At 44.4% G+C, this 15366-nt stretch overlaps 1 protein-coding gene across 5 annotated transcripts in view; it reads right to left on the reverse strand.

Moving 5' to 3' along the window:
• LOC138745797 (contactin-1-like) overlaps window positions 1-15366 on the reverse strand; it is a 314963-nt gene that overhangs the window by 62542 nt on the left and 237055 nt on the right. The window lies entirely within an intron of this gene.

Consider the following 15366-nt stretch of genomic DNA (forward strand, 5'->3'; position numbering starts at 1 on the left):
TGATTTATAATGAGCTACATTAGCCTTAACGTGCCCCAAGTCAACATCGAGATCACATTATTTGCAGAAGACACACAGATTGCAGTTCCACCCTTTAGATTCCACCCTCCTTCATCTCCCAGTTTGATGCGTTCTGCTTTTAAGTTTGGCTTGAAGGCCACTAAATCACCTCTTCGATAACCCTCCTCTCATTCCCAATCTTCATTTTGAAGTTTTACGGTTTCCAGTTCACGGAAAAAAAATGCTGTGGCTTTGTTGAGTGATGATCTGGGAGCTGCACGTTCCTGATTACCTTTCCTTGGAGGTGAACTTCAAAGGCTGCTGGGAATACATCTCAGAACCAGGCTCTGAGCTCACTGATTCCCCTCAGACAAGAGGAGGCAGGCCTTCCACATTAAAGGACCAAAATATTGTGTGAGGACATTACTGCTGAACAACCAATCTCTGCATGATGGAAATAGCCATTCATTCAATTTACTGAGCTGTTTTTGCTCATTCCTATTTATCATCGGTGATTAATAATTGAAAGTTACTGGTTGAACTCTGACTATTACCATTTATAATCCTTCCTGCCACACTGGGTTGATTTTGTTTTGATGTCTCTTACTTTCCTGTTACTTAATCCCGCCGACCATCCTCCCATCACAGGCCCTTTCCGCTCCTCTCATGGCCTGTCGCATCTCTCAGCTGAAAGGCCACCAGCCAGAATTGCTGAGCATTCCCTACTTGTTCAGCACTAAGCAAATCTCCCTTCACTGTGCCCCGTCCTGAGATCACTACTAGGGGCAGTGCCAATGCAGCTCCAAGAATCCATTACATTTGGTGTGGTGCCCTCCACATCAGCGAGTCCAAACATAGGTTAGGAGACCACTTCGCTGAACACCTGTGCTCCATCGTTAGGTCAAAGCTTGAACTCCCAGGAGCCAACCATTTAAAAATTCACCACCATTCTCACACAGATGTCTGGTCTGTGAAGCCAAACATAAACATTGAGAAACAACCCATCATATTCCTCCTTAAACCCAGCGGTACATTGATCTTTCCAGTTTGATGCAACCTACCTCTATCTGTTTCCACCTTTATTCACTCCTTTTATCTCTAAACATCCCCCTTCCAGTGGTCTCTTCCACCATCTGCCTCTCTTTTCTTTGTCCATCTTCTCTCCAATAGCCTATCACCTCTTACCTCTTATACAGTTTGTTCCATCCTTTGACATCGTTGATATCTACCTCCTCCCCACTCCCCACCCTGACCCAACATGGTGAATGACCAGTTCCAGCTCTGGAAGCTGCCTGGCCAGCTGAGGATAAACACAGAAATGCTTCAGGAACTCAGTGGTCTTTTCAGCGTCCAATAAAGCAAAGAGATATTGCCCATGTTTTAGGTCTCCTCCAGCATCTCGCCATTTGCTGGAGATACTCACATCTGCAGTCTGCGTTCCTGGGAGTTCAAGCTTCGACCCAACGATGGAGCACATGTGTTCAGCGAAGTGGTCTCCTAACCTATGTTTGGACTCGCTGATGTTGAGGTTGAGGTGCCCATCTCTGGGCTCTTCATTAGCATGGGGGAGGGCTCTTGCCCATCCTCCAGCACTGGACATCCACCCAAGCCTCAGAGGTGGGATTCCTCCTTCTCATTGAAGAGATTTTGTCCACTGGCCAGCATGATCATGTAACCAGGCACATAGGGAACGCCCATTGGAGCCACTGGGGCTCAACACGAGATGTATTTGAAGTAACGGCAAAAATAAAGACCACACTGAAACTACAGATATCAGAGAAAGTAACATTGGGAGCACTCAATAGGCCAGAAAAAATCTCCAAAGAGTGAGGAAAAAAAAAATCAGAGTTAACGTTTCAGGTCCATGGCCTGTCCTCAGAACTTGATAAGAAGTGTGGCAATACAACCACTGGACTGTTGGTATCTGCCTGTGCCTGTCCACACTCCTGCACTGCCTACTGCAGGGAGCACCCCACTGTACCTCCAGGGAGGTAACCTGGGAGACTGGCTCCAACTACACCCTGCCAATCACCGGCCCCACAGAAAGGCTCCTGCCGGCCCTTGGGCAGGAGTAGAGCACATGGAGCCAGAGAGAATCCAGAACCTTGTGTGCAAGTTTCAAGCAAATTAAAACCTGTAGTTCAGCCTTTCATAAAAGGGAAATAAACAGGTTTAAAGTTAAACAAGAAAACCTGCAGATGGGGCGGGGGGGGTGGTGGGGCTGGTGTCAAGATGCAGGAGAAACTGAGCAGGCCTCACAGCATCCATAGGGTGACAAATGTTTTTGAAGGGCCGAGGCCCGAAATGTTGGTTACCCTTTATTTCCGACAGATCCTACTTGTCCTGATGAGTTTCTCCGGAAGCTTGTGAGAACAAGGTAAGTGTTCTTCTCTTTCAGTACAGAGTGGTCTCTCGATCTCTATGCAGGCACCACAACTGTGACGGCAGCTTTTACCTCTGCCCAACGACAGGATCGAGCCCTGTTTTCCAGCTGGTGTAGGTGAAGCTGCAGTGTTTGCGCCATTGTGAATGATCTCTTTTTTTTGCGGCCTCACATTATGGATAGGATTTATACGTTCCCACAACTGGTGTTTGCTGCAGCTATTAATGGTTCCAGGCTGCTTTAATACATGAAATATTTGTGTTTTAAGTTAGCCCACAATATAGTACTGCCGTGTTTCACAGCGACAGCCTGTTTTCTATTTCATGCACTCCTGAAATATGACCAATGAATTAGGTTTCCATTGTATAACTTACAATTTAAATGTTATTTATGACTCTATCGTTACAGAGTTGTGAAGATATTCATTCTAATGGCTGCATTACAGTGGATTTATAATATGTGTGGGTTAGTAATATTTCCTGAGGTTAAACACTCAAATAAGAAAAAGCTGCAAAAAGTTCATTTGCTTTCTCCAAATTCCAGATTCTCAACGACTCATTTCCTTCCATCTAACTCACCCTCTGACTTTACTTGCACTGTTTTAATTAAATTCCAGGAACAAAATCATATCTTATGACCAAGCCCCTCAAAGAAGATCTGGCCAGTTAACCTGTTTTCTCTCTCTGCAGACGCTGACTGACCAGCTCAGTGTTTGTACTCTTATTACGGGCCCAGATGAGGCCAAAACTCAGCACCAATTGAAATTCACCAAGCCAAATGGTTACTTAAGCAAAAGTTGCTTTCAATTAACATTACCATCAAATTAACTTAACCTAACTTAACCCCCTTCTAATTCTAAGCACACGTGTATGCAATGTGTGTGTAAGTTCAGAAAAGTTCTTTGATTCACAGTCGATTCTCACTTCTCATGCTTCCAAGATCACTGGTATCAGGCAATTCTTACACTGTGCACAGAATTTGACATTGATGAATCTTCACCAAGCTTTGGTGCTTGAAAGGTAAATGGTAAACCGTGCAGAAAGGTTCTTATCAGTTTTCAGAGAGAGATTTGTTGTTCGTTGGACACACAAAAAACTGATTCCTTCTGATCACCCACTTCAGTGTCTGGCCAAAGAAACTTACCCCATCAGGGTTTTCCAGATGATAACCTCTTTCTTTCAGGTCACCACAGAGTTTCTTTTTGTTTTCCTTATTTCAAGTGAAGCATTATACATCCAGCCATCTCCTCTTGTATGGACCACAAGGACTTTGAATAGGCTAAACTAAGAAATCACACACCGTCTTCAAAATGGCATTTTTCCACAAGCTTGCCAGCTTATCATATTCCAGTCCCAGCTGCTGAACTGTAGAACTGAATCTCTCTCTCTCTCTCTCTCTCTCTCTGAGAAAGCCACATGACCCTCTTGAAACAGAAAACTGCACCCAGATGGACTGTGGCACCAGACCCAGTCTTCTGAGTCCATTCATCTGTTGCTTTCCAAGACAATAATCCATTACTTCACAGCATGTCCAATTAACACCTACTTGTCCTTCAGCAAAGCAGCAGTTTCCATTGTCTTTACAAAGGCACTGGGAGCCTGGATTGTCTGACTTAAGCAGAGCTCTGGCATTTCAAATGAGATCTGTGTTGTGAAGTATTTGTGTGTGTTTGTGACTGACACAAAAAAACGCCACAATTGATCTCCTTTAAAACATATCTATGTACAATATAAAATACAATATAATACGTCACTCTTCACAAGTAAATCTTACAATTATTTTTGTCGTTTCTACCGATAGTCTTTTCCTGCAATTCTTGATCAGGGTCCTTCTCTTTATTATCGGTCCAAGTGTCATCTCAAAGGAAGCAGCCAACCCTCCCCAGTTACAAAATCTTTGACAACTCCTCAGCAACTTGTATTTGCATCGTCTCTCACCATCTCTCTCCTGCGTGTTTCCCTGTCAAGGTGCTTGTGTCTTCGTCGTTTATAGCCAACACTGCTGGATCCTCAGGGTTCTTGCCCCTCCCCTATAGCCCATTCATCCCAACAGACTCACCCGGTAAAAAAAAACACTTGACTCTGGCTCCTTCATCTGAGCAGCAGAGCTGAGGTGAGATGAAACGCCGTAGAGCTCAAGGCCACAATGCAGCTCACTTGTGATCTTAAAAGCAAAAGTCCCCCACTGTGCCAGAGGCCCACGTTCCATCCAGACATCTGGTGGAGTCTGTGTGGAGTTTGCATGTTGTCTCTGGAACCACATGGGTTTTCTGATCACTTCCTACGTCCCAAAGACATGTAAGTTGCCGGATTAAAGGCCCCCTGCAAGATTTCTCTCATACGTTCATGAGCGGTGGAATATGAGGGAATTTGATGAGGCTGCGGGGAGAAGTGAAATGAGATTAATGTAGGATTGGGTTGTCGGTGGTTGGCAAGGACTTGATGACCGAGGGCTTGTTTCCGTGCTGTGTGTGTGTCTCTCTCTTTCTCCATCACTTTGTCCGTAAGTGAGTGGCCCATTCCTGCTCAAGAACCTTCTCCTGTGCACCACCTCACAGACAACCCAAACACCCCAGTTCAGCACTGCCACTCATCCTGCCAGCAATCTATGCATCCCACACTGGCTAATATGCAGTAAGTAACTTGAGAGGCTGTGACTGAGCCACTGATTTACAGGCTTTTATTCAAAATGGACAGGGGTCTCATCCTGTGCTGGGACCTGGGCTTTCTGGAGAAAGGTTAAGGTATTAGAGGCTTCACACAAGGTCAAAGAAGGATGGGTCACAGGTACAGACACAGAATGGAGTGGAACCAGGTAATCAGGAATACAGCAGTCCACCACCTTAGATCATCAGTCCTGTCAGATAATGCTATTATTTCATTCCACTACATGAAGCTGTGGGAAAGTGGGCTTGTAAAACCTATGGGCTCTCGATGCCAAAGACATTTATGTCGCTTGCTTATTGCACCAGCGCACATGAAGTGTTAACTCATTTATCATAAACAGAGTCATTGTTTGTGGAAAATTATGGACACACACACACACACAAGCTCAGCAGGTCAAACAGTGTCCTTCATGTAGCAAAGGTAAAGATACTGAACCGACGTTTCGGGCTTGAGCCCTTCATCAAGGTGTGAGAGAATGCCAGCAGGCGTCTGAACTGAAAGGGTTGGGGGGGAGCGGGAGAGGGGGGTGGCAAAGGCCGGAGATGATAGGTGGAGAATGGAGGGAGGGGACAGCAGCGATAAGGGGGAGGAGGGATGGCTGGGTGGGTAAGAGGGAGGGGAGAACTGGAAAGTCAGGAAAGGGAGAGGGGCAGCAGTAAAACAGAAAAATCTGTGGACATCATTTGTTGAAGTAAAAACACAAAATGCTGGAGAAACTCAACAGGTCAAACAGTGTCCTTTATGTAGCAAAGGCAGAGCTACATAACTGACATTTCGGGCTTCTTCTGCAATGTCTCTCAGCAGAATTTCAAGTTCTTCCTTCTTTCAAAGTTGAAGTTTTAATCCTGGTTGAGAAATTAGCTGGCAGATCGCCAATTACTTGCTGTGTCCTGCTCAGAGAGAGGAATTGCAGAAGAGTGCGATGGGTCAAACAATGTCATTTTGTGATAAAGGCCCTTGACTTGTTCAGCTGGACACTGGCCTCTCTGTCAGAGGGTAGCAAAATAAAATTAAACAGGAACAAGTTTTACTGAGTTTACTGGAATCCTTGGCAAGTTTGACCAGACAACAGTTCTAGAATGCAAATAGTGTGAATATTGATCAAAATAATCCTCCCAGCAATGTGAACCATTGCTACAACAGCAACACAGACTGGCTCAGATCACTGCTGTTGGGAGCCATTGAAATAAGATTATAATTATTTTCCTTTCAGACGTCAGAAGCAAGGACAGCTTCTTCCCCAATGCCATCAATATCAATGAAGCAAAGGCACTGCCTTACTTTGACTGTGCACTATTTTAATTTGTTTTTGTAAGGAGGTTTATGTGGAGACTGTTTGCACTGGTGACACTGTCCAAAGATGCCACGTTCATGACAATAAATTCTGATTCTGAAAATTTAGAATTGGAGCCAAGTGTTGAAAGTGTGTGTGTGTGTGTGTGTGTGTGTGTGTGTGTGTGTGTGTGTGTGTGTGTGTGTGTGTGTGTGTGTGTTGTGGTGGGTGTTGGTGTGTGCATGCGTGAGTGTGTATGTGTGTGTGGGTGTGTGTGTATGTATGTGTTTGTGCGCATGCGCATGTGTATGCACACACGTGAGAGATGCAAAGAAAAATAAAACAGAAAGAGAACGAGAGAATTGGCCATACTCAGAAGGACACATTAAATGATTTACCTTTAAATGAAGCCATTAACATCTCTTCTGGAAGGGGCAAGGGGCTTGATAGCGAACTCCAGCTCCAAAGGGGAGGAACAAAGGGTGAGAAGGAATTTTACCAGGGTGACCAGGATCACTGGTGGAGAGAGAGGAGGGGAGGGAGAAGGATAAACTGTTTCTATGGATTGTTAAGAGCAGGGGATGGGTAAAATACAAAGGGATCGTGAGAACAACATTGTTACGCATGTTATGGGAACACACATGTGCGCGTGACATCAGGTATACAGTGCAACTCACTCAACCAGTTGCTAAATAAAGACCCGAAATGGTGCTGGAATGCAGAAACCGACAAAGCTTGAAGAAACAGTCGATCTCAAAGGACAATGTTCTTGTTCATTACGACCCAGACAAGTAAGTGGCCCTGGCTACTGATGCTTCACCTGTTGGTTTAGGTGTGGCATTGTCACAAGTCATGGAAAAGGGAGAACAAACCTTTCCGCTCCTTGACAGTGTGGGAACAGAACTATGCGCGACTGGAGAAGGAAGGACTGGCCATAAACTTTGGTCTTAAGCGATTTCACCAATACCTATATGGTAGGAAGTTTACTTTAGTGATGGACAATAAATCACTCAGCTTGATCTTAGGCCCCAAGAAGGGCATTCCTGTGTTAGCATCAGCAAGAATTGAGAGATGGCCGATGGAGCTCGCGGTGTATGATTATGACCTAAAGCATTGTTTGGAAGACAAGAATGGCCATGCGGATGCATTTTTGTGCTTACCTCTGCCTGGATAGTGTAAGCCACTGCAATCAACCAGGAACTTCACCACTTGCCTATTATAGGTTATCAGCAAAGAGGTGCAGAAAGTTGCTATGCTGTCAAACATTCTATGTTTGAATGGGTGGCCATAGACCAACAGTATTGCAGCCAAATTGAAAGCTTATCACACGCTGCCAAATGAAATATCAATTGTCTGTTGTGGGGAACAAGAATAATCATCCCCAAGAATTGGCAAGAGGCCACACCAATCATCCAGGAAGGATCTGGATGAACGTGCTGGCACGCATAGATGTCTGGTGGCCATTGATGGACAGTGACATTGAAGAGATAGTGTGGATATGTCACATCTGCCAAGAAATACAACCAAAAGCACCCCAGACTGAAGCTAACCCATGGAAATGGCCATCACAACCATGGCACAGAATTCACATTGACTTTGCTGGCACATTATGGGGGAAAATTTCCTGATTATTGTTGATGCGTGCTCCAAATGGCCTATAGTAGTGCCCATGTGGTCAATGACAACAATTGAGGACCTACGAGGTGTGTTCATAGAGTATGGATTACCCATAGACAATGGACCTCAATTTGTGTCAGACGCTTTCAAACAGTTTCTGTGAGGCCACAATGTGCACCACATATTATCTGCTCCTTCCCACCCTAGTACTAATGGGGAAGTGGAGTGCAGACATTTAAAAGAGCAATGAAAGCAAAGAAGTCATGTAAAATATCATGGGACCATAACATTGCAGACTTTCTGCTATCATACAGAACAACACCGCACTCCACTACAAAATGCAGGCCAGTGGAACTGATGTTTGGACGCAACTTGAGAACCTGACTTACTGCCTTGCACCCAAACATCGGACTTTGTATTTAAGTCGACATCCAGGAGTAAGACAAAAAATGCTCTGGTGATCGGAGAAAAGAGTATTAGTAAGGGATTGCCAGCAGAATAAAGAAACATGGATAAGAGGCGTGCTCCTAAAGAAACAAAGTCTGTGTTAATATTCAGTACTAGTGGGGGACAAGATATGGAAATGACTCTTCGACCAGTTAAGAGCAATTAAAGACTCATCTCCATTCTAATGGTGGAAGATCCATTTTGAGCATAAAGCAATGATGATGCCCCTGAGATAGCCATGTGTAATGTAGATAAATATTGGGAGAAATTGGTAAAATTAGAGTAGGTTACATACATACACACATTTTAAAATAGATCTTATTTGAAATACTGAAGAATTCATATTCAGTGAACTTTACAAAAACTATGGAGAATGCTATGCACATTTCACAAGTAGGTGCTAATTGAAATAATGTCATGAAATGAATAGACCATTGTCTTGGACTGGAGACACTCTGGCTGTTTGCAAGTATCTTTAGTGCTCACAGAAAGGTCACTCCTGGGTTTTGTTTACCTAAAGCAACAGATGGAAACAGAAGGATAACTCCTGTTGATTGCTGAAGAAGGTGTTTTTTTTTTGTAAGTGAGAGAGTCACATGGGCTTTCTAGCAGTCTCAGATGAAGAGAGAGAGACTGAACAATCACAGCTGAAGCAAGCAGAAGAAGCTTGTGGAACTGAAACAGAAAGCTCCAGAGTGGTGGATGGCTGGAAGTGCTATCTATCTGATGTTTCTCTTGGAATAAGTGGAACAAAAAGGAACTCTGTGATGACCTGAAAGAAAGAGATTATCATCTGGAGAACCCTGATGGGGCAAGTTTCATCAGCAAGACATTGAGGCGACTAATGGTGGTACCATAGTTGTGGAAATCCTGGAACAACAAATCTCTCTCTGCAAACCTCCAAAGGTAAACATTTACCTTTTGAGCACCAAAGCCTGATGATCTTTATACTTGTTAAATTCTGTGCATAGAATAAGAATTGCCTGCAACCAGTGAACTTGGAAGAATGAGAAATGAGATTGAACTGTGAACCAAAGAGCTTTTCTTAAATTTACACACATGTGGACTTCGAATTAGAAGGGGGTTAAGGTTAGTTAATTTAAAGTTTGATTCTGTTTTCATGTTTAAAGATAGCTAAAAACAACTTTTGTTTAAGTAACTACTTGTCTTGGTGAATGTCTATGGCTGCTGGGTTTTGAGGTCCTTTGGACTCGTAACACCCGGTACCGGTGATACAGGAGCAGGATGACGGTCAAATACAGCCAGTAGTGCCAGTCAGTGAGGAGAAGTCATCTCCTCCAGAAGAGTTGAAAAGTCATACGCCAGCTCACTGTTCTTCATTGCCAGAAGTTCCAAGAAAGACACCTAAAAGACTATGTGCAGAGACTTTAAGACTTTGGTAATGTGATGAGTGGAAGTTATATTTAAATTCTCTGTCATGTTATCATTGTTAAATTCTACGTTGTGTCAGTATCACTAATTTTAACTTTATATTTATTTACCAATAAGTACAAAACATTTTGAGGGGGAAGAGCATTATGGGAACACAAATGTGCGCGTGACGCCAGGTTCGCGGTGCATTGTGGGGAGAATTTCAGAGTGAATGCCACGTTCGAATAAAGACGTGCTTACAGTTCATCGTCAGTGATGCTATTTCCAAAGGGGAAATACACTGCAATTCAGGGATAGTTTTCATCAGTCAGTCCCAGCTTGAATGGCTCGTGGAAAATTGGATGATCAAAGCTGTCAAGGTGGACACAAAAAGCGCTGGAGAAACTCAGCAGGTCACACAGCAGCAACAGAAAGTGAAGAGGAATCATGGTTTCAGGCCTGAGGCTTTCTGTCAGGAATCTGGAAAAGCAGGTGGATGTCTGAATAAAGAGGTGGGTGTCAGGGGAGGATGGGAGGAAGAGGGAGAATCACAGTCTAACAAGACTCTAGAAACACCCCAAAATGCTGGAGGAACTAAGCCGATCTTTTCAGCATCCATACAAAGCAAAGATATATGGGTGATGTTTTAGGCCTGAGCCCTTCTTCAAGGAAAGGAACAGGACTGTTCACATAACTGGATTTCCATTCCATGAGCTGACCCACCTCCTTCTGTGCAGGAATAATTCTGTGATACAATATAGTTGAATGACTGTTGTTTATGTATGGTCATCAATATGCAGAAAGGAAGCTCCCACAAATAGCAAGGCAATCGCAAACAGAAAACTTTCTTTGGTCGTTTCGATAGACAGGTGAACATTGACAAAGGGATTGTGAATTACAACCTCGTTTTGGTTCAAAGTAATGCATTCCCGTGCAGCTGACATGGCCTCAGCCATCGTAAAGGCAGTCTCCAACTGAGCAGCACTCCCTCAGTCTTACACAGGAAGACCAGCCTATTTGCTTTCAGACCTCTGGAAACTTCTCACACAGTAGAGCGAGTGCTACGAACTGAGCTACAGCCAACACAGGCAACATAAATCTGTCAGCATTGCCAAAAGCGAGTACAATTGATACATTTTGCAAGGCATTTCACTCTGGGTTCCAACTTTCTTCACTTTGATACAAGATGGCAGTACATTGAGCACAACACTATTACAGCGGCAACCACCTGGGTTCAAATTTCCCCACTGTTTGTAAGGAGTTTGATCATTCTCCCCGTGACCTCTGTGGATTTGTTTTCCCCGAGTGCTTTAATTCCTCCCAGCTTTCAAAAGTATACAGGATTGGATGGTCAATTGAGTGTAATTGGGGCCTCCATGCTTATGTAATCATGGGGAAGGCTTGTCAGTGGCTATACTTTGTTGGGGGTCTGAGGAGATTTGGTATGTCACCAAAACTCTCAAAAACTTCTACAGGTTGACCGTGGAGAGCATTCTGGCTGGTTGCATCACTGCCTGGTGTGGAGGTGCCAACTCTCAGGACAAGAATAAACTCCAGAGGGTTGTTAACTCAGCCTGTGACATCACGGGCACCAGACTTCACTCCATCCAGGACATCTCAGGAATGTCAGGGTTGTATGTACTCTGACAATAAATCTGAAATCTGAAAAAGGAACAAGAGCCTAAAGACGAGCTCTCAGCGGCACGAGGACGGCTGTTTCCCCGCTGCCCTCAGATTCCTGAATGATCAATGAACCACAGACATTGCCTCACTTTGACTTTTTGTGCACTATTTTTATTTATATTTTGTAAAGTGGTTTACACTGTGACGCTTCTGCAAAACAACGGATTTCGTGACTTGTTCATGACAATAACTTTTGATTCTGATTCTGGGATTTCATAGGATGGAAGGGCCTTCTATGTGTTGTATCATTAAATTAAAAAAAACTAAAAATGGGGCTTGTAGCAACGAGGATGGCATGGTTAGTGTTGTGGGTAGTGCAACTCGGGTTTGAACCTGGCACTGTCTGTAAGGGGTTTGTACTTTTTCCCAGTCTCAGTGCAGATTTTCACTGGGTGTTCCAGTTTCTCAAGTCATCACTTTTATTTATCGTTCATCCCATGCTCACATGGTAAAGACGAGATAACATTTCTCCAGGACCACAAAGCAGATTTACATAAATATGTTAGAATAGAAGTTAAACACATTGAAATAGTAAGATGTATACAGTAGCAGCCCATGGTACATTATCCACATATGTTCTGGGAGTTCAAGAGCCTGATGGCTTGGGGGAAAAAAGCTGTTGCCCAATCTAGACGTAAGGAGCCGAGTGCTACGGTAGCTCCTACCAGATGGCAGAAGGGAGAACAGTTTACATGAGGGATGTGTGGAGTCCATCACGATGTTTATTGCCTTTCACCTGCATCAATTGGTGTCGATGTCCCTTCATGGTAGGAAGAGAGCACCCAATGATCTTTTCTGCTGACTCTACCATCCTCTGCAGGGTCTTGCAGACAGAAGTGGTCCAGTTTCCAAACCAGATGGTGATGCAGTTGCACAGGATGCTCTCGATATATCCTCTGTAGAATGTAGAGATGATGGAGGGTGAGAGATGGACTTTCCTCAGCTTTCACAGGAAGTAGAGGCACTGCTGGGCTTTCTTGGCTATGGAGCTGGTGTTAAGGTAAGATTCTCTGCCAAGTGCACTCCAAGGAACTTGATACCCTTGACGACCCCAATAGTCAGGCCGTCAATGGTCAGCGGAGTGTGGTTCCCATGGGCCCTCCTGAAGTCGACAACCATTTTTTAAATGTTCAGATACAGATTGTTGGCTCTGCACCTGTCCATTAGTGACTGCACCCCATCTCTGTACATAGACTCATCATCCTTACCACCATGGTCGTGTCGTCAATGAACTTGATGGTGTGGTTCGAGCTGTGTTTAGCTGCACAGTTGTGGGTCAGCAGAGTGAACAGCAGTGGATCCAGCAAACAGCCCTGGGGGGCTCCTGTGCGGTTCACATTCCAAAGAGTTAGCATGTTAATGGGTCACATGGGAGTGTTTGGGTGGCACAGTTTCATGGGCTAGAAGGTTACCATTATCTCTAAATAACAAAAAAAATTAAATTTGCAAAGGTTTTCGAATCCAGCTGTGAAAGTCGTAATGCTATGCAGTTCAATTTTGGCCAGGAAATTCCGTCACCATGGGAGGGCTGGTGCTCACTGAGACGAGAGACTTATCTTGCCTGTGTACTATATCATGGAACAGTGAGTCACTGGCTGTCAACAGCCCTGTCGATCAGCACGACGGTGCCTGCACAGAGACTGAGACAGGCTAATGTATCATTAACTTTATCAGTTTGACCGCCTTAACTTTGTGTTCCTTTGAAGGCATCCTCTTGAGACGGAGAGGGTCTTAGTTCTTTCTGTCAAACTCACATTGAAGTCCACTCAGAATGCACGAGTGCAGCGATAACCCAGCCCAGCAGAGCCGGAGACTTTCCAAATTATAGCTGAAATTGAGGACCTTCAGGAAGAACTGCCGATCTCATTGTTAAGGGGCCAGCTTTAAAACACACTACTCTTTGCAGAGAACCTCTTGACAGAGGTTCAGACTGAAGATTTCCTTCCTGGATGCATATCCTCAAAATAATTATGGTGATACATTTCAGTTTGCAGAAGTATTTAAACTGGCAGCAACACCAACAGTGAATCATAGCATAGAACGCACCAGGCACTGCCTGACTCAGCTAAAATAAGCAAAACAAACTTGCTGCAAGTCACAAGTGTACTGGAGAAACTCAGCAGGCCATGCAGCATCTGCATGAAGTAGAGGGTAACCAACGTTTAGGCCTGGGCTCTTGATCAGGTATATATGTTGGTTCCCCTTTACTCCCTGTGGACGCTGCCTGCTGAATTTCTCCAGTGCACTTGTATATTGTCCAGTGTCTGCAGACTTTCTTGTTGAAAGCAAACTTGCTGTGGTTCTGAGCAACCCTCAGCTGATCTTTTGCATCAATCTGCTTTCTCCCATCCCATTCACCATGTTTAAACTGGAGATTTCTTTGGACCCAGACCCAGGCAACAGGACAATGACCCATGTGCTGCTCTTCTCACCTCCCGAGATCACTGGCCTCACTGCTAACAACCGCTCCTGCCTTTATTCCCTCAGTTCGATTTCACTTGCTTATTTATCTCAGGATTACCATCGGGTTTCAGTAAAGTCCCCTGCAGCGGAAGTCAGTGTGGTAGGGATGGGGATCTAGATCTAGTTATGGTCAACTGACAAAAACCATTCATGGTTTTTTTAATGTCATAATGTCTCAGGAAATGTGAGGGCCTGATATGGATTCTGCCAACAGAGTCCCTGACAGTCTGCCTGTATCCTGCCTGACAGACACACCTGTGGTCTGCTGACAATCTCCCCTGTGGTCTACCTTACAGTCCCCACTATGGTCTGCCTGACAGTCCCCCCTGTGGTCTGCCTGACAGTCCCCAGTGTCCTGCATGACAGACATCCCTGTAGTCTGCTGACAGTCTCCCCTGTGGTCTACCTTACAGTCCTCACTATGGTCTGCCTGACAGTTCCTCCTGTGGTCTGACAGACACCCCAATGACCTGGCTGGAAGTCACTCCAGTGACCTGTCTGACAGTCCCCCCTGTGGTCTGCCTGAAAGCCACCCCCATAGCCTGCCACACTCAATGACTCTACCTTCTCTAATTTGTATTTTTACCAATTTGTAACAGAGGTATTGTTATTATTGACCAAATATCAATGAATTTCCAAACATATCCTTTCGAAACAAGTTTGGTTCAGCCCCTGAACCATATTAAGACCATTTTTTTTGCCATTGATTCATTTGAAGACGTTCAAGCCTTACATCTATTATGACCTGCCAAAAGCTAAGTTCAAAAGACAAGGTTAATAAGAGGGAATGTTTCAGAGAGATATGAGACAAGAAAGCTCGACAGTGGTTATACGTTGTGAGGTGCTTGAGAAGACTCTCGTAAACTCTACAGGTGGACCGTGAAGAGCATTCTGGCTGGTTGCACCACTCTCTGGTATGGAGGCGCCAACTCTCAGGACAAGAATAATCTCCAGAGCGTTTTTAACTCGGCATCACAGGCACCAGACTTTACTGCATTGAGGATGGAGCAGCCTCTATCCTCAAAGACCCCCCCACCACCCTCTTCACTCTGCTACCATCAGGGAAAAGGTACAGGGGCCTAAAGATGAGCACTCAGCGGCACAAGGACGGCTTCTTTCCCACTGCCTTCAGATTCCTGAATAATCAATGAATAATAATTATTACTATAATAATTATTATTTTATTGTTTTATAGTAATGTTGTAAGATGGTTATAATATGAATGTTTGCTCTATGACGCTGCCGCAAAACACTGAATTTCATGACTTCTTCATGACAATAAATCTTGATTCTGATTCTGAAACTTACAAATGAGGCAAGCTTGAACAGCATGGATAAGTTGGACTGTCGAGCCTGTCTCGTGCCATAGAACCAAATGAATACCTGTGATGGGGTGAATGAATTCCTCCTCTATCATCAACAATGTCCTCCATTTGCCCAATACAATATCTTCTCAACGTTAT

The sequence above is a fragment of the Narcine bancroftii genome, chromosome 11, assembly GCF_036971445.1.
Source record: "Narcine bancroftii isolate sNarBan1 chromosome 11, sNarBan1.hap1, whole genome shotgun sequence".
NCBI lineage: Eukaryota > Metazoa > Chordata > Chondrichthyes > Torpediniformes > Narcinidae > Narcine > Narcine bancroftii.